We start from the raw sequence: 23,460 nt of genomic DNA on the forward strand, positions 1-23,460 counted from the left end.
CTCCAGCCCCAAGGTCTTCTAAGCACTCCTTCCCCACCTGCTCTTTTTGAGTCACTCCATGGTTCCCCATGGTGTGCAGGCTGCCTTGTTGAAGCAAGTAATAAATCTAACTTTTTAAAAATACAGCTATGTTCCTAGTGTGATCTATAGTTGATGGGAATTGACAATCCTAAATTCAAGACATCATCTTCTCCTGCCCAAACCACTGCAACAGCCTCCAAACTATGCTCTCTGTTCTCCTCACTGTTGCTGCATAATAAATTACCCCAACACTCAGCAGCTTCAAACAACCACTTTAACTTGCTCACAATTCTGTTGACCAAGAATTTGGAAAGGGCACAGCAAGGACGCCTGTCTCCGCTCCCTGACGTCTGGGGCTCACCTGGGAAGATACAAAGGCTGAGGGTGTCTTGACAGCTGGAAGCTAGAATCATCTAAAATCTTGTTCACTCACATCCCTGACCTCTGGGCTGGGAGAACTCAAGGCCAGGGCTGCTGATTAGAGCACCAACATGGAGCCTCTCCATGCGTTTTGGCTTCCTCACAGCATGGCAGCCTCCAGGGGAATGGGGAGCTGGACTTCTGCTAAATTCTATTGATTACAAGCAAGTCACAAGCCCGCCTACGTTCCAGGGGAGGGCAATTAGACTCATCTCTTGATGGAACCTCTGAAGATTCAAGAAGATGTGGGATGAACACTATTGTTCGCAGCCATATTTACAAAACATAATCTGTCCTATTCCCTTCTAAATTCTATAGATCATTTTCCACTCAGCAGGCAAAGTTATAGTTCTAAAATTAACCAAGTCATGTCACATCCTTGCTGGAAATCCTTCAATGGCTTCTCATTACACTGAAGGAAAAGTCCAGGCATTTTACTACGGGCCAGAAGGCTCTGCGTATTCTGGTTCCTGTCTACATATCTGCCATTGTTTTGTTCACTCCCTCCCCCACGCTGTGCTCTTGCCCAGCTCTTCACAAGGCTGGCTCCTTCTCATCCTTCAAGGTTCAGGGTAAATGTAACCTCCTCAGAGAGGCCCTCCTTAATGATGCCCTGTAAAGTCATCCAGAACCCAGAGTTAAATTAAGTGATTGATTGATTGGTTGATTGAAGGCAATATAAATAGCAGAGACATTGGGCTGCAGAATTCAGAATTCTCTAAGCAGCTCGCAAAATTTTTAATGTGAAACATTACTTTAGCCAGACGTTCAATAGACATTCTTTAAAAATATGGATCCACAGCACATATCCTTATAAACACTTGAGTAAGACAAAGTTGCAGAGCTTTCTTTATAGCATGACCACTCCCCATCTATAATACACTAATTGTGTGCCAGGTCTTCTTGAGAAGGATGTAACAGGCAGCAGTTCTCAACATATGCAACCACAAAACCCTTTTTTCAAGCAGCATCTCCTGGCTCCTCTTTGCAAAACCTTCTCCAGTTATGTCCCTAGGTTTGCAAAGCAAAAGAAACTAGAGTCCTCAGCACGTTGTTCCACATGTGTCCCTGACCCATGTCCTCCAAATGAGTTACAAATAACAGGAAACCTGCGGAAGAGCCAGTAGTTCTGGGAACAGCCTGATTGGCTGGAACTGAGGTCATACTTTTGACTAATGATCCTGATTGGCTGTCAGTAACACTCCACTCATTGAAACAGTGTCCAGCAACTGTATGAGGCTCTCATCTAGATATGTGAATTATATTCTTTCGAGCAGTGAGTCATTGAGGTCAGGCTCTGCCTAGGATTGCATTTTTTTTATTGGGCCAAGAACCTCAAGGCTGGCTCTGGGCCTGCTCCCATATAGTGGAAATGTGTCTGCAGCTTCCCAGAAGCAGGCTGGCTGGCCCTGGGGATGGAGGAATGGTTCACCAAGGGGCTGTAACCTGGAGAGCTCAAAGGAGGTGATTTGTCTCTGATGCTCAACACCCCATTCCCAGAATACATCTCTGAAACTATCACGGGGGAAAAAAAAAAGGTTGCAGTTTTATTATTTATGCAGTCTCGCATAATGCTTGCTGGAAAATCTTTGGGGGTTGATTTTATCAGAAAATCAAAACAAAATATTGTTATAGCTTAACTAAAGTTGACCCTCTCTCCCATCCACTCTCTGTATAATTCCCCAAGGAACTTTAGTTTGATAAAAATCCTTCAGTCCTAACGACAAAATCAGTACATCTTCGTAGTAGCAATGACAGCTAACACACAGCCCCCGCTGTGTGCCAGACACTGTGGAAAGTGCTTCCTGTGTAGTTTCTCTTCATAGCCATCTGGTAAGACATGTGTACATATTGTCCCCATTTTGCAGATGAGGAAACTGAAGTACCAAGAGGTTACTGACTTGCCCAATACCTCACAACCAATAAACAGAAGAGCAAGGGTTCAAATCCAGGTAGAGTTCTTAACCACTCAATGGCTTTTAACTACCGTAACAGCTCAGCAAAACTGTCGGCCGGTCCCGCCTGCCTAGGGTCAGAGGATCTGACACTAGCTTCTCAACCTTTACTAGGCATGCACCTCACTTGGGGATCTTAGTAAAATGCAGATTCCGATTCAGGCTGGGGTGGAGTCTGATTCTGCACTTCTTACAGGTTCCCAGGTGTTGCTAGGTGCTGGCTCAGCGGCCACACTTTGAGTCTCTAAGGCGACAGTTCTCAAAATTTGCTGCACATCACAGTCACCTAGGAAGCTTTTAAATATCCTGAGGCCCAGGTCTCATCCAATGGCAAAGAAATAAAAATCTCAGGAGTGGGCCCCAGCCATAAGTAGTTTAAGCTCCCAGGTGATTCCAATGCTCTGCCAAGGCTGAAAACACTACTCTGGGGGTCATGAGAGGTCCTGAGAATGCCTAGAGGGGAAGCCAGGACTCAGCTTGCTGCTGAGGTGGATGAATTTTGTAATGATGCCATCCTTGTTGGAAGTTTCAAAAAAAATCATTACCTTCCCTAATAACCCATTACTACCTACAAAATCATGGTGGCCCGGCCTCTTTTCAAAGGTAGCTGTCTAGCATAATCCCAGATATCAAATGATTCAGTTGTTGGCCACCCCCACGCCCTCCTCTCCCTGTCACGGACACACTATTCACCACGTGCGCTTCCCTAGGGCTCCCGATTTGACTTTGAACTTGGAGAAGGCCATTCCCATCATGGTCCACCTCTCCCCCACCCCCAACAAAGGCTCAGAACACCAAGCTGCTTTCCTGAACACCCACCCCACTCATCGGATGGGAAGTGCAAACATAAACACCCTGGTGTTATTGAAGCAATGAAGGCTGCACCAGCTGTCTGTTTCTCTTGAGTCAGACCAAAATACTCACAAGTGACAAATGAAAGAAAAGGAGGAGAGAGGAAGTGTGTCAAAGTTAAAGGCTTGAAAAAAAAGAAAGAAAGAATTAGGGCAAAGAAAGGATGCCAAAATAGCGGTAGGCTACCAATCCAGGCTGTGTCCCCCAGTGCCTGCCCCTTCCACGTGTGTCTGCTTCCACGGTTGCCAGGGCCCCTGTGCACACTCATCAGAGGAACCTGATCTCGCTTTTCTCTCTCACTTTCCCTCCCCCAGCTGCCTTTCTCTCAACACCCCTCTTTTCCTCTGGAAAGCAAGGAAAATAAATTAAGGAAATCTTTTTATCTCCAAGGCTTAAACAGATGTTCCTCTTAGTAAAGGCCTGGAGGTCAGTGGAAATAAAGTCAGAAATATACTGGCATAGACAGTGCAGGGCAGGACTGGTAAAAGTCTGTTCAAATAGGGAAAAACGACGAGGACTCTTGTTCAGAAATGCCCAGCTGTGGTATATCTCACCCACAGAAACAGTACTACCAGAGGTAGAAATCACAAAGGAGGCACATAGGTGCCTTCCAGAACACAGATTCCATAAACAAATCAAAACTATTTTAAGGATGAGACATAAATAACTTTCTCTGGAAAACTGGGTTGGGTCCACCATACTCTGTAGCAAAGCGCTCCCCACATCCACAAATGGAGGCCTCCCAATTTGGCCATGTGACATGTCCCATCACACTGGAGTTGACTTGGCTATATGAGTCCCCGAGGGTGACCCACTTGTCCCAGTTTACCCGGGACTTCCCTGGTTTAACCTCGAAAGTCCTGCACACCGAGAATTCCCTCAGGCCCAGGGAAACCAGGACAGTTGGTCACCTGGTCCCTTCCTCATCTGGACACGGGTCCTGGCCAACTGTGAGAGGCCTCTCGCCCTGGACCAGGCTCTTCAATCCTCATTTCCAGCTTCAGCCCCCACAAATAGGGGAAATAACAGGCCAAAATGCCCCTGAGCTTTCTTTGTACCAAAATGACCGTTTTAAAATGACAGACTTGCATTCTGGGTTCATCAAAGTAAGAAAATACTGCATTTTCTTTCTGGTGCTGGTCGAATGGGTGCCCTTGTACCCATTTCAAATATTTAGCCTTAACCTGTATATAGTCAAGGCTGGACCTTGGCAACGTGCAGAGGTAGGAGATGCATGAAGAGGCAGACTTCCATGAAAGATGGCCTGGGCACCCTCAGGCAAAAACAGACAGAAAAAAATTGCATAGGTGATTCTGTCCTCACTTGTCACTCCTCCCAGTTGCTCTTCCTTTCTTCTTCGCCCAACTTTTCAACCCTGACTTCAGGTCCCTCCAGGTCTTTCACCTGTGTACTGATGTGATCACTCACCTGGTGAGGCCGTAGACCCATGAGACCCACCTGTGAGCCTGAAGGAACCACGCATAGGTTGAGAGAGACTTGGGCCACTTCCATTTGGAGGAAAGAGTGGGCAGAGCAAGCCTATGAAAAAATAAAAACCAGGGCAACATATTTATTATACTTTAATCACAAAGAAATCATTATGAGTACAACCTCCTTCATAGAGAAGATCAAAAGTCTAAATGTGACATTCTTTGTGACAATGACCAGGGACAAATAGCCCCATGCCTTCTCCATCCCCCATCCCCTTCTTGAACTCTCAGGGGTCTCATCTCAGCCCATGAGATTCATTTGGGACTTCACTACTTTTGAGCTGAAATTGACACCCCACTGCCACCTTGCCTCTCCCCAGGGGACAAATGGCCCCAAGAGATTTCAGATGTGCAGGAAAAGGAAGAGCCCTGTGAGCTGTGGGAGCGGCCGATGAGAGAGGGGGAAGCTGCAGTGATGCTGGCCAGGCCCTCTCAAAATTAGCTTGGAACAAAAACCAGGAGACTGCCCAGACAAAACAGCTGAAAAGCAACTCAGTGTCCTCAAGGTCACCCCTCTGTGTGGCCGTCACAGCCAGGCTCAGAAAAGCGATAGTGGAATACCAAGTGCAGATCACTTCTGCCCCGCGTGACCCAGAACAAAGAGGAAGGATTTGCGGTGTGTTTTCACAGATGCCTTCTCCAGGGTCTGGGAGGCAATTGTTTCTCAAGGTCACACTACTGGGAGCTCAAGAGGGTCTCAGTTCTAGGCCCTTAAGGGGTGCATCTGCCTTCCCCAGCTTTGCTGCTAATTCCACAGAAAACAAGGTGGCCAAAAACACTGATGCCAATGCCGTAAAACGTTAGAAAAGCAGAATATTACACTAGCTGCTCTAAATTTCTCCAGCAACATTTCCAACCCCAGGGCCTCGGACTCCCACTCTGACCACGCTGAACTGAACTCCCCAAACGTGCCCTGCTCACTCATACTGATGAGCACGCTGTGGTTGATAAAAATAATAGTCATAAGCCAAGACAAGGAAGCAGCCTAAGTGCCCAGCAACTGATGATTGGATAAAGAAGATATGGTGTGTATATATATATATATATATATATATATATATATATATATATACACAATGGAATACTACTCAGCCATAAAAAAGGACAAAATCATCCCATTCACAACAACATGGATGGACCTTAAGGGTATTATGTTAAGTGAAATAAGCTAGATAGAGAAAGACAAACTCTGTATGACTCCACTCACAGGTGGAAGTTAAACATGTAGACAAAGAGAACTGATTGGTGGTTACCAGGGGAAAGAGGGGGTGGAGGGTGGGCACAAAGGGTGAAGTGGTGCACCTACAACATGACTAACAATAATGTACAACTGAAATTTCACAAGGTTGTAAACTATCATAATCTTAATAAAAAGTTAAAATAATAATAATAATAGTCACAGCCACCAGAATTAGCAGACCTGGGATTTGGACCCAGGCCAATCTGATTGGCAAGCTGCATCTGTGTTTTCTTTCTCCGTTCCCTGGGCTTCGAGATTCCTCTACCATCAACCCCCAGGAATACCCTCAGATCCCTTGAGGTCTGGCAGCAGCTCCCTGACCCTCCACAGCCTGGGCTCCATTTGCCCCCTTGGCTCCCCTTCTTGAACTATGCTTACTCCTCTCCCAGCCTTTGTCACACTCCAGTGAAGTCATAGGTGAGCTCTGCCTTGCACCCCCATGTTGAGGGCCCAAGGGGGCCGGAACTCACTTTCATCATCCCCATCTGCTTCATCCTCAAGTGCCAGTACATGATAGATGCTCGCATGTGTGCCCTGTGAGGTCAGGGGCTATGGCCCCATCACTCACCATATATCACAGGTAGAGGGCACAGCGCATGGTTGGTGCTCACCAAATATTTGTCCAGGGCATGCTTACTGATTGAATGAGTGATAAGCATTCAATTCGATTTGGGACTTCCTTATTCATAACTCAAATACTCATTAATAATTGAAACACATCTCAAATGTTCCTTTATTTCTTCTCTCTCCCTGTTCTACTTTTTATTCAAAGAAAAAGGATTGGATCAAAGCTTAACTCTAAGTGACTGAGACAAACTAGACTCATTTTGTGATGGTGTCTGAATTGCCCCTACAATTTGAGTCCCCACTCTAATTTACTCACCCCCGCCCCGACCCCCCCGCCTTAGGACAATGCAAATTCAGACGCACTGCAAGGTCCAGCCTTCCTGACTCATTGTTGACTGTGTTTGCATGGCCTGGGGCAAACTATTCAACTAAATAGACATGTTTTAAGCACCTACTGTGAGCAGAACAATATACAAGGTATTCTGCAAAAATATGAATAAGGTCAATAGCACTTTCAAAGACTTTACTAGAAGATAAGACATGTGTACTAACAACTATGACATATGGAGTACAGGTTCCCTGATGAGAGAACAGGGTGCTGTGGGAAGACACAGACACATGAGAGGTGACCTCTGGCAGAGCAGAGGCACACTTTGATGGCAGAAGCTCTTAAGCTGAACCGTTGGCTGAATGAGTTAGCACTTTGACAGACAGGGGCAGGAGGAAGGCATTCACTCCATGAGGGAAGAACAAGAGAGTTCAAGAACAAGAGAAGGGGTACAGGACGCTTGCAGATATGGTGTGTGCAGAGGAGCATCCTGAAGGGGTGAGGTGAGCCAAATACTGTAGAATTGGAGGCCAGGCTGGGAAGTAGTTACTTCCCGTAATGCAGAGGCAGTAGAGGGACACTGAATGTGGAGAGAGCTTGTAGGGTGGTTTGTACAAAGGGGAAAATATCTTGCTGTTTTCCTGTGGTGCAGTCACTCAGCTCAGCTACCCAGCAAGACAAGAAAGGCCCTCTTGCCACTTTCCCAGGTTCAAGTGTGCCTGGCCTGGAGGACAGATGGAATCTGAGACTTGGTGCTACTCAGCCGTGGGCATCCAAAAAGCAAGGAGTGGCCTTGAAGTGCCTGTAAGTCCTTTAAATTTTATGTAAAATCTTTTCTTTCTTTTCTCCAATTTCCTTCCGCCTCCTCTTTGGGGTCTTTCCAAATAGGCACTTGAGCGTCCCTGAAGAGGAAGCAGGAAGCACCATAATGGATCCTGGCGGTAGCTTGCCCTTCCGATCCACTCCAAAGTCAGCCTGTGAGGACATAAGCTCTAGCTAAGGTAACAACAGCTGCTGTCTGCCCACTCCATACCTGCATTGTTGCCCTTGGCTCAACAAAGTTTTCGAGCCAGCTTAGAAAGGATGAAATAGAGAGACAAGTGTTACTGCGAGAGGGGGCTCAGTGTGAACTGAAGCTGTGTTTACTTGGGCTTCAGATAGGACTTGGAAGTTCTGAGGAGTGGTGGAGGAAGCATCTCCAACTTCAAATAAGCCACAGAGGAGCCTCCTAGGAAGACCTCAGCCTCAGAGAAGAGAGGGAGCTGGCACTCAGGCTGAGAAAGAACAAAGAAAGGGAGATGATTTGAAATATTCCTCAGACTTGGCCACCCAAAGGTGCCGTGGCCCAGGCCCCTCCTCAAGGCCTGAGTCATAGAACACAAGGGCTGTGATAAACACGTCTGTAAAGCAGGGGGAATGGCTCCTTTTCTATCTCTGTGAGAGTCAGCAGCAGAAAGGGCTCTTTTGGTGTGAGAGCTCACAAGACTTATCCCTTCCAAGTGTATCACCAAGAGAGGAGGAAGGTGCTAGATGCCTCAGGGAATCAAGCGCACAACTTTCCGTGGCACCTGTGGACACCCCAAGTACTCCTTTTGACCACTTGGAAGGAATTCAAGAGGAGCTGACTTTCCCATTTGGCAGAGGAAAACAGATCCAGGGGGATTCTGTTTTATAACATAATGGTGACCCCACTTTTAGCTCTAGGCTAGGGTTCTCTGGGAAAAGTTTTGTGGCTGATATTTGATCCCATTTTTTTCAGCAAGCACGTCTGTCTCTCCCACCATTTTCAACCCCTCCTCTCCTTGACCCCATTCATTCTGAATGGTAACCCCCCAAAAAATCCAAAAGGAAGCTCAGCGCTTACATAAACTTTCAAGAATGTGCTTAACATTTTGCTTTAGCATAATAAGCTCTAGCAGAAATAAGAATATCTGAAGTAAAGGGTTCAATTAAAATCATTTGCTTTAGCACTCAAAGTCTTTTTCTCCCTGATTCCTAATTCTCTCTGTTAGAGACTTCTGAAGATTATCCTTCCATTTCTCTAAGCAATGGTATTATTTAATGTCCTTCTGGCTGTTCTTGTCTCTTGTCCCTAAAACTTTCCATCAGTTTTATGTGCCTTGTGATTAATGATGCTTAAAGAGGAGAGTTTTAGCTCAAATATGAGCAGCCTGGCCCATTTGGATTTAAGGCCCAGAATCTTAAGAAGGGTTTTCTTACTGATTACCACCAGGGATAATGCAGACAATCTCTAATCTTTGTGATTTCTGCACATCCCAGGAGATCACAAAGATCATCTTGGTAATTTACTACAATAGTAAGAGAGGGTTAAGTCTCTTCAATGAATGGTGTTGGGAAAACTGGCCAGTTGTGTGCAAAAGAATGAAAGCAGAGCATTGTCTCACAGTAAAGACAAAAATTAACTCAAAATGGATTAATGATGTTAATGCGAGACGTGAAACTATAAAACTCCTAGAAGAAAATATAGGCAGTACACTGTTACATCGGTACCTCCATCTTAGCAGTATCTTCTCAAATACCATATCTACTCAGGCAAGAGAAACAAAAGACAAAATAAACAAATGGGACTACATCAGACTAAAAAGCTTCTGCAAGGCAAAGGAAACCATGAACAAAACAAAAAGACAACCCACCAACTGGGAGAAAATATTTGGAAATCATATATCCAACAAGGGGTTAATTTCCAAAATATATAAAGAACTCATACAACTCAACAACAAAAAAATAAAAAATTTGATCAAAAATTCGACAGAGGATATGAACAGACATTTTTCCAAAGAGGACATACAGATGGCCAACAGGCACGTGAAAAGATGGTCAACATGACTAATTATTAGGGAAATGCAAATTGAAACTACAAGAAGATATCACCTCACACCTGTCAGAATGGCTACAATTAACAAGACAGGAAATAACAAGTGTTGGAAAAGATGTGGTGAAAAGCAAACCCTCAGTCACTGCTCGTAGGAATGTAAACTGGTGCAGCTACTATAGAAAATAGTATAGAGACTTCTCAAAAAGTTAAAAGTAGAAATACCATATGATCCAGCTATTTCACTACTGGGTATTTATCCAAAGAGCTTGAAATCAACAATTCAAACAGACTCATGCACCCCTATGTTCATCACAGCATTACTCACAATAGCCAAGACATGGAAGCAACCCAAGTCTCAACAACAAATGAATGGATAAAGAAGATGCTACACACACACACACACACACACACACACAAACACACACACACACAATGGAATACTACTCAGCCATAAAAAAGACAAAATCGACCCATTTGCGACAACATGAGTAGAACTTGAGCATATTATGCTACATGAAATAAGTCAGACAGAGAAAGACAAACCCTGTATGATTTCACTCATATGTGGAAGATAAACACACGGACAAAAAGAACAGATTAGTGGTCACCAGAGGGGGTGGGGGTGGGGGAGTGGGTAAAAGGGGTAAAAAGGCACATGTATATGGTGACAGATAAAAACTAGACTATTGGTGGTGAGCACAATGCAGTCTACACAGAAACTGATATATAATAATGTACACCTGAAATTACACCATGTTAGAAACCATTATGACCTCAAGAAAATAATTTTAAAAAGAAAAAGGGGTCTCTGTGCAAACAGTGGGGAGACCCGATGACTGTATTTAGGGGTTTACGCAGATCTCTTAAATATGGTGTCTGACAATATCTGTAACATCAGTGCAGTAAATGTGTCATCTTCCTCTGATGCTATTATTCCAGGGAGGTCAGTGACAGTGAAAAGCGCAGGTCCCTCCCCAACTGAATAACTCATACCTTCCTTGTGATTTGCTCAATTCTATAAAATATTTATTATTATGTGTCTACCACACACTTGGAGGTTCAGGCCCAGAAAGAGAAGGTGATTTGTCCAAGGTCACAGAGCCCACCTGGACAGAGCCTGGAGGGAAATACATCTCCCACTAAATCCTCTCACGTCGCTGTCAGTGCCCTGGATTGCAAGCTCCTTAAAGATGCGTGAGAGCCTGCTTTGTGCTGGACACTGCTTGATGCCAGGAACAGGGAAGGGAGCCGCACAGACAGAGCCCTGCTCTCATGGAGCTAACGTTATAGTGGAGGACTTGGACCCAAAAAAGTGTGTAAGTAATTACAAAACATGGTGCTATAATAGAAATAATCTAGGGAGTTGGAAGGACCATAAGAGGTAGGACCTTCTTTGCAAAGTCAGGAGCAGAGGTGAAAATTAAGTTGAGACTTGCAGCATGAGGAGCAGCCCATTTGAAGGATTGATGACAGAGCTTCCAGAAAGAGTGGAGAGCATGAGAAAATCTGAGTTGGGAAAGGGTGCAGGCCTTGCGTTTCCAGACTAGAAACAAAGCCAGCATGGCTGGATCATAGGGAGCAGAGGCAAGGATGGCAGGGAGAGGCAGATTAGGACCAGCCCACACAGGCTGCCATAAGTGATTTGAATTTTATTATTAATGGGAAGTCATTGGAAAGTTTTAGCAGAAAAGTGACATGATCATATATAGACAATTAAAACTACATGGTTTCTGTGTTAAATATAGACTGTAGGAGGGTAGGAGTGGGAATGAGGAGAACAGTGTCTGCAGGACTTCCCTGAGAAGGTTTTCGTGGACTAAGTTAGTTGGGGTGGAAATATAGACAAAATGGATGGAATTGAGCCATGTGACAAACTTGGGGGGTGGAGCGTAATGAGGGAAAAAGAGAGATCACAGTGTCCCATGTATTTGTGACTCAAATTACTGAATGGTTGGTATTGCCATTGACAGAGTTAAGGCCAGGAGGCATGGGGACAGGCTTTAAAGAAACCAAGATATAGACATACCAGTTTTGAGATACAAGATGGGAAGAATTCGAGTGAAAATATCAAGGGGTCAGTTTGGGATGTGAGTCTGCAGCTCAAAGGAGAGAGCTGGCTGGAGATACACTTTTGGGAATTGGCACCTGAAAGGTGATATTTAGGTCTAGAGAAAAGGATGATACCACCTAAGAGAAGAGTGAAGAGAGAAAACAGGAGACTTAGGATGTAGCCTCAAGAAATTTCTAAACTTTGGAGGTCAGGCAGAAGATACAGTAAGGGTGACAGAGGAGAAGAAGCCAGCGACGTAGGAAGAAACCCCAAATAGACCAAAATCTAGGAGAACAGAATGTTTCAAGGAGAGAGTGAATGATGAGCCATGAGGGATGCTAGGGGAGGTCATCTGTGAGGAAATGGGGATGAGTGGAGAGTCTGATGGGAGAAATCTTAGGGGAGAGGTAAAGACAAACCAGGGCGGAACTGTCGATGCGTGAAGCCAACATGAGTAGAGAAGCTTTTCAAGAAATTTGATTATGTTGGGAGCAGAGAAATGGAGCACACCTGGAGGGCATGGGGTCCAGTGAGGCTATTGTAAGATGGGGAATCCTCAAGTATGTGTGTGTGTTGGCGAGAGTGACCGTGCAGAGAGAGGTCAATGATGCAGGAGAGGAAGAGGCCAACAGGAGTGAGGTCCTTGAGAAGGAGCAAGGGAAAGAGACCCAGAGCCCTAGCAGGGGGACTGTCCTTTGGTAAAAGGAGGGACTCTTCCTTCATTGTAACCACCTGGAAGAGTAAGAAGGTCACTCCAAATACAGCTGGGAACGTAGGTGGGCCTGCAGAGAAAGGACAGTTCGCATCTGAGCCTGTGTGTCCTCAGGGACATACAAAGTGGGCACATTGGGGATAACGACAGCAAAGGAGGGAGCATGGACAGTCCAAGAAGAGAGTCTGCATTCCTCTCAGGACAAAGGACAGTCTGTAGAGAGGTCATTTTACAATTTTGTATCCAAAGTGAATGCAGGCAGTGCCGTGGTGTGACTTCCTCTGGCCATGCCCAGCAGCTCAGCATGGGGATTATGATGGCTAATTTTATGTATCAAACTGGCTGGGCCACAGTGCCTAAATATTTGGTCAGACATTATTCTGAATGTTTCTGTGGGTGGTTTTGGATGAGCTTAACATCTAAATCATGAGTAAAGCAGATTGGCCTCCATAATGAGGATGGGCCTCATCCAATCAGCTGAAGGCCTTACTAGAACAAAGACTGACTTTCCCCGAGCAAGATGGAATTCTGCAGCACAGTCTTTGGACTTGAACTGCAACATCGGCTCTTCCGAGGGCCTCCAGTCTAGTGGTCTACCTTGCAGATATTGGACTTGCCAGCCTCCATAATCATGTCAGCCAACTCCTTAAAATAAATCTCTCTTGATAGGTAGGTAGGTAGATAGATAGATAGGTGATAGATAGATAGATAGATAGATAGATAGATAGATGATAGGAAGATAGATAGATAGATGATAGGTAGGTAGGTAGATGATAGATAGATACATACATACATAGATAATAGGTAGGTAGGTAGGTAGATAGATTGATAGATAGATAGATGATAGGTAGATAGATAGATGATAGATACATAGATAGATAGATAGACAGATAGATAGATAGATAAGATATATATGTGTATATCTACCTTATTGATTCTATTTCTCTGGAGAACCCTGACAAATGCAGGCACCAAGAGGCTTGTGGAGGCCAATCCAGAATTGGGAGTGAGAGGGCAGGGAGACGAGAATTTCAAGCAAATGGTTAGAGAAGACCCTCCCTTGTCCACGCGATACACTCTCTGGATTCACAAGGACCATGACTTGCTGGAGGGAGACCACTGGACTGGAAAAAACAAAGCCAGTTTGGAATCATATCCTGATCCTGAGTGGAGAATGGACCAATTTCTCTCCCCGAATGATGTTGCCTTCTCCATGAAGGGCTTTCTTCTCCCTCCTTCCCAGCCTCTGGCTAGTCCTGGTCCAGAGGTCTTGTGGCTCTCTGGAAAGGTCAGGGATACAAAATGGTTGAAAACAATCCCTTTCTCAGGATCATTTGAATGGGGTCCCTATTCAAGAAGGCCGCAGACCAAGCCCTTTAACGTTGTCTGCAAGTGGGCCGTGCACAGCATAACAGAGCTACACTAAAATACTGAAGAAGATGACCAGTGAGGATGTTAAACAACCTCAAAATTCTGTTACCAAACCACAAAATCTGCTGTGTGCTTGTTCTGGTCACCTCCTATCCACCTCTTTGGTGAAGGAAAATAATACAAGATAGCCAAAAACGCAACCCCTGACACTGGCCAGATGAGATTGGCGACAGTTTATTAGTCACATATGCTCCCAGCCCGGGGGAGGAGGACACGGCATCTTGCAGGGAGGGCCACATGGGGTTGCACTCAGGGACAGAGTGAACAGCCAGGAGCTGTGAGAGGCAGGCTTTATAGTGACAAGAGGGTGAGGTAACTAGTGGTTCCCATGGGAGGATATGACCCGTTTGTTTGAATATGTCTTTGGGTTGTCAGACACACGAAGCCATTATGTTGAGAACCCCGTGGGGTACAGCTGATTCAGCTGGTAAGGGAACCGTCTGGGAAAGGGGCCTTACCCCACTGGGTGAGGGGCATATCTGGTGAGGCTTTTGGGGCCTTGTGGGGCTCAGAGATTTCAAGGCAACAGCAGCATTTGAAATTTTACGTCTTTTAACACAGAGCTCTGAATTCATATTTTTCAAATGCTGTGATTATCCTGTGAACAGCACATTTATGATACAATACTTTTAGATATGTTAAAGGAATTAATGTGAGAAATGTAAATATACTTTATTATATTTTATATTTTCATATATTTACATTTATTTATATTAACATTTGTCTTTTTTAAAAATTTCTAACTATATGTCTTAGTCAGCTCAGGCTGCCATGACAAAATAGCACAGACTAGGGGGTCTAAACAACAGACATCTATTTTCTCACAGTTCCGGAGGCTGGAAATCCAAGATCAGGATGCAGGCATGGTCAGGTTCTGGTGGGAGCTCTCTTTCTGCTTTGCAGAGGGCCACCTTCTGGCCATGTCCACACATGGCAGAGAGGGAGAGAGAGAGAGAGAGAGAGAGGGAGGGAGAGAGAGAGAGAGAGGGAGGGAGAGAGAGAGAGGGAGAGAGAGAGAGAGGGAGAGGGAGAGAGAGAGAGAGGGAGAGAAAGAGAGAGAGAGTACTCTGTGATGTCTCTTCTCATAAAGGCACTAATCCCAACATGAAGAGCCCACCCTTATGACCTCATGTAAACCTGATTATCTCCCGACAACCCCATCTCCACATACTATTACACTGAGGGGTTAAAGCTTCAATATACAGATTTGGGGGGAAGACAGCTTAGTTTCTAGCACCATACAATGGGATACCACTCAATAACAAAAAGGAATAAACTATTCATCCACACAACCATGTGGGTGAATCTCAAAAGCATTACGCTAAACAGAAAAAGCCAGACAGAAGACTGTGTACTTTACGATTCCATTGATATAACATTCTACAAAGGGAAAAATGTAGGGACAGCAAGCCAATCAGTAGTTGTTCAGGGTTGGGTGTTGGGGGAGGGGATTTACTGCAAGGAGGCACGAGGGAATTTTTTTGGAGTGATGGAACCATTCTATATCTTGACCATGGTCATGGTTACACGACTGTAGGCATTTATTAAAACTTGTCTAACTGTACCCCTTAAAAGGGTGAATTTTATTGCATGTAAATTATCCCTCAATAAACCTGATCCGAAAAAATCGCCTTCCACTTGGATAATGCTTTGTAGTTAACCAGGCTCTTTCTCATTGATTACTTTGTTGATTTTTACAACAATTTGGTAAAGCAGGCAAAGTGGTATTACTATCACCATAGGAAACAGAGCATTGGGATTTTGGTGACTTCTGAGCTCATTCAGCCTTAAGGAGAACAGTATCTTCTGAGAACAAGAGCTCTTCCCTCTCTGCCCAGAAAATCTGCTTGGGCAGTAATGTCAATGACAGCCCCATCTCCTACTCTGGGCTGTGCTCTGTGATACATGCTGTCCATTCATTCTTTTATTTTCTTCTCACAAATAAACTCTAAGGGAAGTAGCATTATCCCATAGTATAGATTAGAAGAGAGAAGGGTTAATTAACTGGTCCAAGGTCAAATGACAAGAGAGTAACAGCATCATGATTTGAAGCTGTCTGAATGGGTGAATGAACCTGTGCTTTTCAACACAAGCCCCATGCTTCTGGAAACAAATTTAGTTCCAAATAACCCAAAAGACAAAAGTCTGGACCAATCACAGGGAAATAATTATGAGCATCTTCAAGTGGAGAAGGCTATCAAGACAGTGCTAACCAATCTTTTAGGCACTTTTTAGTCCGTAGGTCTTGAAAATTTTTCAGACTCTCCAGACATTTCCTGAGACTCTGCATCCAACAAATTAGCCACTTTTCTTGATGCCCCGTCCACACCACCTAGACTTTCCATTCTGCCCAAAGCACTATCCTGAGCTGACTGCAAGCTGAACAGTGAAAGGCAAGAACGTTGGGCAGGACCAAGAGGTGCTTAGCAACGGCATAGTATCCTGACATTGGACGCTGGTGGTCCTTCTGCAACTGTTCCAAATAAGCTCAGGGGCCTGGACGCAGCCTCTCACTGCTCCTGCTGCCGGGGGCCATCTGTAAGCACCTTTTCACTGGAAGAAGTAGGTCATGATTTGCAAATAGACCAGTTCTCTTCTTTGTCCTTGTCATCCGGGCAACTGCAAGCTTTACAGATGTCTCCATGGCACCCCTGAGACCTGACCACGAAGCTGGCAGATTCCGATTTGCAGATGGAGGATCCAGGGCAGAAGACGGAGAGCATCCTGCCTGGTTCCTTGCAGCAGAAGGAAAGGAAAATTTTTTTGAGTGCCTTCGACGTGCCAGGCACTGTGCTATGAATTTTATGTGTCATACCATTAATAGTTGACATCTATGAAACCCTTTCAACATGTCAGTATGTCTGCGGAATATTTTCTATATGTTATTTTTACATACATTATCTCATTTAATCCACTCAACAACCCTACTGGATAAGTACCATTACTACCTCCACTTTATTATAGACGTCAGAACTGAAGTTTGTAATGTTTGAACAGTCCACTGTTTCTATTTCCGGAATCAGCCCTAAACCCCATCTAATGCAAGACCAGATGTGGATATTTTAAAGGAATTAGTATTTTTCACTACTCTTCTTCCTAGCAACACCATGTGTATCAACTAGTTTTTCACAAACATTTTCTAAGCTTCTACGACATCCCCAGCACTGTGCTAGATGCTTCCACATTATGTTACCTGCAAGATGATATGGAAATTCAGGAACAGCCAATGCATGGCCCCACACTTAGCAGAGACCCCAAACAATCAGAACACTCACTTCAGCTGAGTCTAAATGCAGCCTCAGAGCCCTTCTCAACACAGAGCTCCAAGAAACTGCTAAAATTAAGCAGCGTTAGCACACAGATGAAGCCTATGGGAACTCCCCACTGCAGGATTCCATAGGCAGAAATGACAGTGACATGGCAATAAGGAACAATGGGATGGAATATTTTGAACAGAAGTCCTGGGATCAAATCTTTGTCTACTTCTCACTAACGGGGCAGGAGCAAGTCAATTAAACTCTCTTCACCTAATTGCCTTTGTCATCCAAAATGGGGATGAGGATAAGATCTCGTCTACGTCACAGGACCGTTCGACCCAGAATTGTTGGGGAGCGTGGGAAGGAAAAGGCTAGAAAACCAGAAGCATTGAGTAAGGGTACTGGCAAGAGACAGGACAATGAGAGAACTCAGAAGATAAGGTTTTGCCTGGGCAATGGCCTAAGATTTTCTACAAAGGAGTTGTGTTGCGGGTGGGGTGCCTCCAAGGTCTTGCTGGCCTGCGTTGCACCACAGGGTTTATTCTGGGTAATGGTGGTGGCTTCATAGTAAATGGTGGGGCTAACCCACAGCCCTAGAGCTACCCAGGCAGGGCGACACGGCAGAAACATGCAGCTGGAGGAGCCTGGCTGCCTGGTTCGACTCCTGGTGCTGTGTGATCTGGGGCAAATTCTTCGACTTCTCTGAAGCTCAGTTTCATCATCTGAGAAGTGAAGAAAATTATCCACTTCATGGTAAAGATCAAACAAGATTGCTCCAGACACATAGTGGGTTCTCAACAAAAGGTTTTCGAAGGAGTGTAAAGACACAGGGGTTGGTGGGCAGAGATGTCATCAGAGACCCAGCCAAGTGGGAAAGGGATGATGTTAAGAGGGGGTGGCAATTTTCCATCACAGTACAAGGAGGAGCTGACAGCAAGCTCTGCTTGTGTCTTATTCACTGACATAACCCAGCAGCTGGCACACAGTAGGTGCTCAAACATATTTATGGGCTCAGACGTTAGTTGTTTGGTTGTTGAGTAACACTTAGGAAACCATTGAAAGCCTTTAAGCAGAGGGAGAGTGTGATCAGATTTAAATTCTAAGAACATTGCCCTCTCTGTTTGTGCAGACAGAGGTAGGGGGACACATGTGGGAGCAGGAAGTCCACTCTGTTTCTCCTTCCGGGACAGAGACCATGAGGATGGAGGTCCTGATCCAGTGGAAGAATCATGGCAGCAGGGGCCCTGAGCGAGCTGGAAGGGTCAGGAGATGGGACGTTTTAGAGTGAAGATTTCTGATGAGGTGCTTTTTCTGGTGGTGACAAGATGCAGGGCACGAGCAAGGCGGAGGTGGCTAAGAGTCAGTGTAATAAAAGGCTGTGGTGACTGGAAAGTGGAGAAACTGAGACGCCAGGATGAGGATGCATTACCCTTCGTGGGCAGTGTCTTATTTCCCTTTCCTTACAAAGCTGCTGTGTCGGCGTGATTGTCCTCCTTTAACAGATGATGAAGGAGACATTCAGAGGTTAAGAGACTGGCCAAGGACAGGAAAGTCGCAGAGCCAGGCTTCACCCAGGGAGGTCTGACTTTACAATGACCGTGGCCTTTCTCCTCCTTGCCTGCTGCCCATTGACTTAGCTGCACCCCATTAAACTTCACTCTGCCCAGATAACATCTTACAGCTTGACTTTCTCTGATTTTTTGCTGCAGCGGCTGCACTAAGGATGTCTCATGAGCTGGAAGGAAAGGAGGGGGAGGTGCAGAATTACAAACACACGAGGTCACAAGAAGGACAAATGAGGACTACAGCCTAGCAGGCTTTTGCCATTGGCCACTCCGAGAGGAGAGCTCTCCCGCCCCTCGCGAATGCAGGGGTGTGCCCTCTCTACCTGTCACCAGCTTCTGCAAAGCAAAGCACTGGGCATTGCTAAAGCATCACTCATTCCCCACATACAGCACTCAATGGTATATCTGGGCCATAAATACTGTATAAGCACTTTGCAATCGGGTCCATTTTTGTCACCATTTCATTCCTTTTATACATCATTACTTATTCTGACCATTTAGAGCAAACTATTTGAGAAATAGGAGCACAGCTCAGGCCGGGCAATAACCCCTCTTGTGTTGTGCATTTCTTGGAGGATTTGGCAGGGTAACAGTGGAAAGATGGGGGCAGATATTTATTATCCTCAGATATGCTCACACTCACGTCAGTCCAGCCTCCCTGAGCAACCTGTGCCCCAGTGGAACTTAACGGGCTTTATTTGAGCTTCACTCTGGCCATTGGGCACCTCGCTGTGAACCAGGGATCTAAAGCTTCATGATAGAAGGAGATGCGATTACTCTCTTAGATAGCCAGCTCTGCCTGGAGACTGCCTTGTAGAACTCACCCAACTTTGCTGGGCAAGAGGGCCCAACATCAGAGAAATTGTGTCCATTGCCCTTCACGGAGAGAGAATGCTGACTGTCTCAAGCTCCATCATTAACCAGCAGTTTAACCTAAAAGGTGGATGAGACTCAGAGGTACAGTCTAGTTCAGGAAAGAGCTTCTGGGAGGAGGCCGATTTCTCAAATAACTCAACTAGCACTGAAATTCCAGATTTGTTTCTCTAGATCCTAATGTAGGGAAGTTAGTCTTCTGATACGAGTAGATTAGCATGTGGTCAACGGTCCCTCCTGCTGCAAGAACTAGGGGAACAAAAAATATTTAAATAGCTGTTTGAAGTCAGAGAGTTACTGAGGAAGCAAGGACTTGAGGGGCCAAGAGCAGAGAGTGAAGAGAAGTGCAGGAGTGAGCCATCAATGGAGACCCTTCTCCGCTTGTGGCATTCACTGATTCCAGGACAATGACTGGTAGCCAAAAAGCTGAACAAAATTTAGGCAGCCTATGGGTTTCAAAGGAGTGAAGTTGGAATTCAGAGCCCACCAAGCATCAAGGGCTCCGGGACGCAGCCCAGGCTTTCACCTGAGAACTCCAAAGGGCTCCGAGCTAAGAGTCAGGTGTGCAGGATAGAGACCAGGGTCACAGAGACTGAAGCCCCCCTTCGAATCAGCCCAGACCCCGAGCACTCCATGCAGCCACTACCAGCCAACTGGAGCTGGCACATGATGTGGAGCCTTGCGCATCCCGTGAAGAGCTCAGACTTTGGAATTAGATCTGGAAGTTCTATCGTGGACCATCATATGACTAGGCCCCTTACCCATTCTGCCCCTCAGTATCCGACTCTTAAAACAGAGCCTGACTGAGGCAACGTGGGAGGAGTGCCTGGGACCTCACGAAGAACATACTCGGCACTTAGGAAACGAAAGCAGCGGTGAGTGGGGAGGAGCCACGCACGTGCACGGAGAGAAGACAGGAGACCAGGACCAGCCCAGCTCCACTATGCCCAGCTGTAGGATGGTGGGCAGATCACTTGGCACCTCTGGGTCTCAGTTTTCTAACTTACTAATCAGAAGGTTGGGTAACAACCTCTAGGGTCACCTGTGACTGTAAATTCTCTGTTTCCCTGCCAGGCATCCTGCAAAGTTTGACAGAGAGAGAGAGAGAGGGAGATGGATATCCGTGTATGTATACACATACATACAAATGAATACAAATTTTTTTATAATTGCAAATATTTGTATATATCTTATACATATGTATATATGTGTGTGTGTGTGTGTATATACTTTTTCTTAAGTTTTGTGTTTTCTCAGAAACATGTTCATTAAGAGCTCCTTTTGCTGAAGGATCTCTGGCGGGCATCACAGCATAGGAGGTGCAGGCAGATATATTTCTGCCTGCGCTTGAGCAGCTTGTTCTCCCAAGTACAGAGCTCAGGACCCTCCCAGATCATCCACTCCAGGTACAGCATCGTCCTCCTACCCCGGAGCTGTCTCCTACCTCAGGCTACAGAGGGCTTGGAGCCCATGGAGGAGGAGGAAGGGCTGATAAAAAAACCCTCGGAGTCTCCCCAGCTGACCTGAGCAACAAAAAGCATCCCACTTGAACCTGTCGCCTCTCCCTTAGCAAACTATGGGATTCCCAGAGGCTGGACTTGTACAGCTGCTCCTGTACCAATGGGCAGAGGGGCCTATGAAGAAGCATGTGGGGCTTGTGCCAAGATCTCCAGACAGAGTTTAGAGTTGGCGGGGAGAAGAGATGACTGTGTCCCAGGCATAGGCCTTCAGGAAAACATGCTGGGAGAATGTGGGAGGTGTTGCCAAGTGAAGGGCGAGTCAGGGACTCGGTGCGCTGCCCCTGGGAGAAGAGTGGGGCCAGGATGAGTGTACCAGGATCCCAGCTTCCTTCATGGAGTTCTGGGAGAGGAACCACAGAACTGTGTAACGGCTTCGTTGCTACTAGAAAATTCAGCATCAGCGTATTGATTAAAAGTGTGAACTCTTGAGCCAGACTACCTGGATTTGAATCCCAGCTCTGCCACTTTCTACTTGTGTGACCTTGGGCAAGTCACTTGACCTCTCGGTGCCTCAGTTTACTCATCTGTAAAATGGAGATAATAATATCTGCTTCACAGAGTTGTTGAGAATTAAATGAGTGCTTAAAACAACACTTGGCCCTTAGTAAGCTCTACATGAGTACGAATTATTATTATAAGTGTCCCGCTTAAAGTTACTACAGTGCCCTAGATGTGGGCAAATGTAGCTTTTCTAGCTGATCATTTATAATTTCTCCCTCGGCCCCTGGGCATCCCATGACATTTCTTCCACCTTTTTCTACCAAAGTCTTCTCATCCCTCTAGGTAAGAACCCCTTATCAGTTTTCTGTCCCTCTCTGGTCCACAGGAAAAATTCCCATTTGACCTCAGTCGGTAAGGGTGGAATGATTTCCCCAAGGCAGCCTTCTGTGCACTGAGTCCCCTGCAGACAGCTCCAGCCACAGCCTTTTGCCCTGTAGATTCCCCAATTTGAGATAGGTGTCAGTCCACTGTGGCTTTCAAGCCCCAGGGGATGCACGCCGAGATCTTTGAGAATCCCCATTAACGTCCCTCTCAATAGATTGGGGATCAGAAGGAAAGCATCTCCTGCTCCTCCACCATCAAGGGTGGAAGTCACTGTGCAGCTTATTCCAAAGAAACTCTCCAATTCCCAATGGTCCCTCTCGACCCTTCCCACTTTTTATGTCCTGTCGCTATACCCCTTTTATAGCCTCCAGTGGGTAAGAGTTTAAGGTTCCAGATCCAGTTTTCGCCCATTTCCTTTGTAAGTCCTCCAGCATCTCACTTTGCAATATGGGAGTAGTTGGCCTTTATTGTCTTAGAACTTCAAATGAACCAGAGTGGAGTCCCATTTTAACATCCTTTTGAGAGAAAGAGAGTTCATGAACAAAAAGCACCTGCTTAGTATAAATACTTAAAGGAGAATGGCCTGGGAGCCTCACTGGATGGCCATAATCACTCCCAGAGTTCAGGGCTGAAGGAAGACGGATATTTCTTCCTTAGAGTGAGGCCATTTCCTCGCCTGCAGAAACAGGCTGCACGGGGATCGAAGCTGATGCTAAATCTGCACAGGAACATTTTCCGCCAGCTGCCGCTAACTTCCCTTAGAGGCCAAGTTCATTATCCTCTTAAAGCTTGTTTTCTCATGCAGAGGAGCTTGGCAGGCCAGAGGGGCTGTGGTTCTTTAGTCATGGGCTGTTGCCTTCACAAGAACTTTCTTCAACAGCCCATTGCTCAAGCCCAAGTCAGCTCTGACCCCTGTGTGTGGCGAACACGTGGCTGTTCTCAGTTCTTCTGGGATCCAGCTGCCTGTGCAGAGGGACCTGAATGTCAGATATCCTAGGTTCAAATTCTGGCTTTCCCACTTCCCAGCACTGAGACCTCAGTTTCCTGCCCTGTAAAATGGGAGTTATAGCTCCTCCCTTAGAGGCTCTGGCGTATATGTGATACGACTTATACACAAAGCCTACAGCAAAATGCATGAAACTTAACAGAGTCTCAGACACTGTTCATTCCCTTTCCTCTGGGGTACACTGTAACTCATGATTTCTTCTATTGCTCCTCATTCCATGGATCTTCGCCATGTCAGTGTCAGTAATGACAAAAAATAAAAATATTGTTGCATGGCAAAACAATACTCACCAATAATTGTTATCATCTGCACTCATAAGGACAGAAGATGTAGGCACTGACGGGGCCATAAAGAGGACTGGACCAACAACCTTTCCATCTCTCCAATGAAGACACTCAGGGCACAGAGAAGATACACGGTTTAGTCCACAGAGCCGCTTAACTGAAGAGCTGGTCCAGAAGTCAGGCTTTCTGCCTACCTTGGGACTGGGTAGCTGATTACCCTATATTCTG

General features: G+C 45.7%; 1 long non-coding RNA gene across 1 annotated transcript in view; it reads right to left on the bottom strand.

The window, feature by feature from the left end:
* Positions 1-4,702: 4,702 nt before the first annotated feature.
* LOC138924071 (uncharacterized) overlaps positions 4,703-23,460 on the bottom strand; it is an 80,214-nt gene continuing 61,456 nt past the window's right edge. The window contains exon 5 of the long non-coding RNA XR_011438673.1: positions 4,703-4,787. This is a non-coding gene — a long non-coding RNA (uncharacterized lncRNA). The remainder of the gene's footprint in view (positions 4,788-23,460) is intronic.

Source organism: Equus caballus, chromosome 1, assembly GCF_041296265.1.
Source record: "Equus caballus isolate H_3958 breed thoroughbred chromosome 1, TB-T2T, whole genome shotgun sequence".
In the NCBI taxonomy this organism is placed as follows: domain Eukaryota; kingdom Metazoa; phylum Chordata; class Mammalia; order Perissodactyla; family Equidae; genus Equus; species Equus caballus.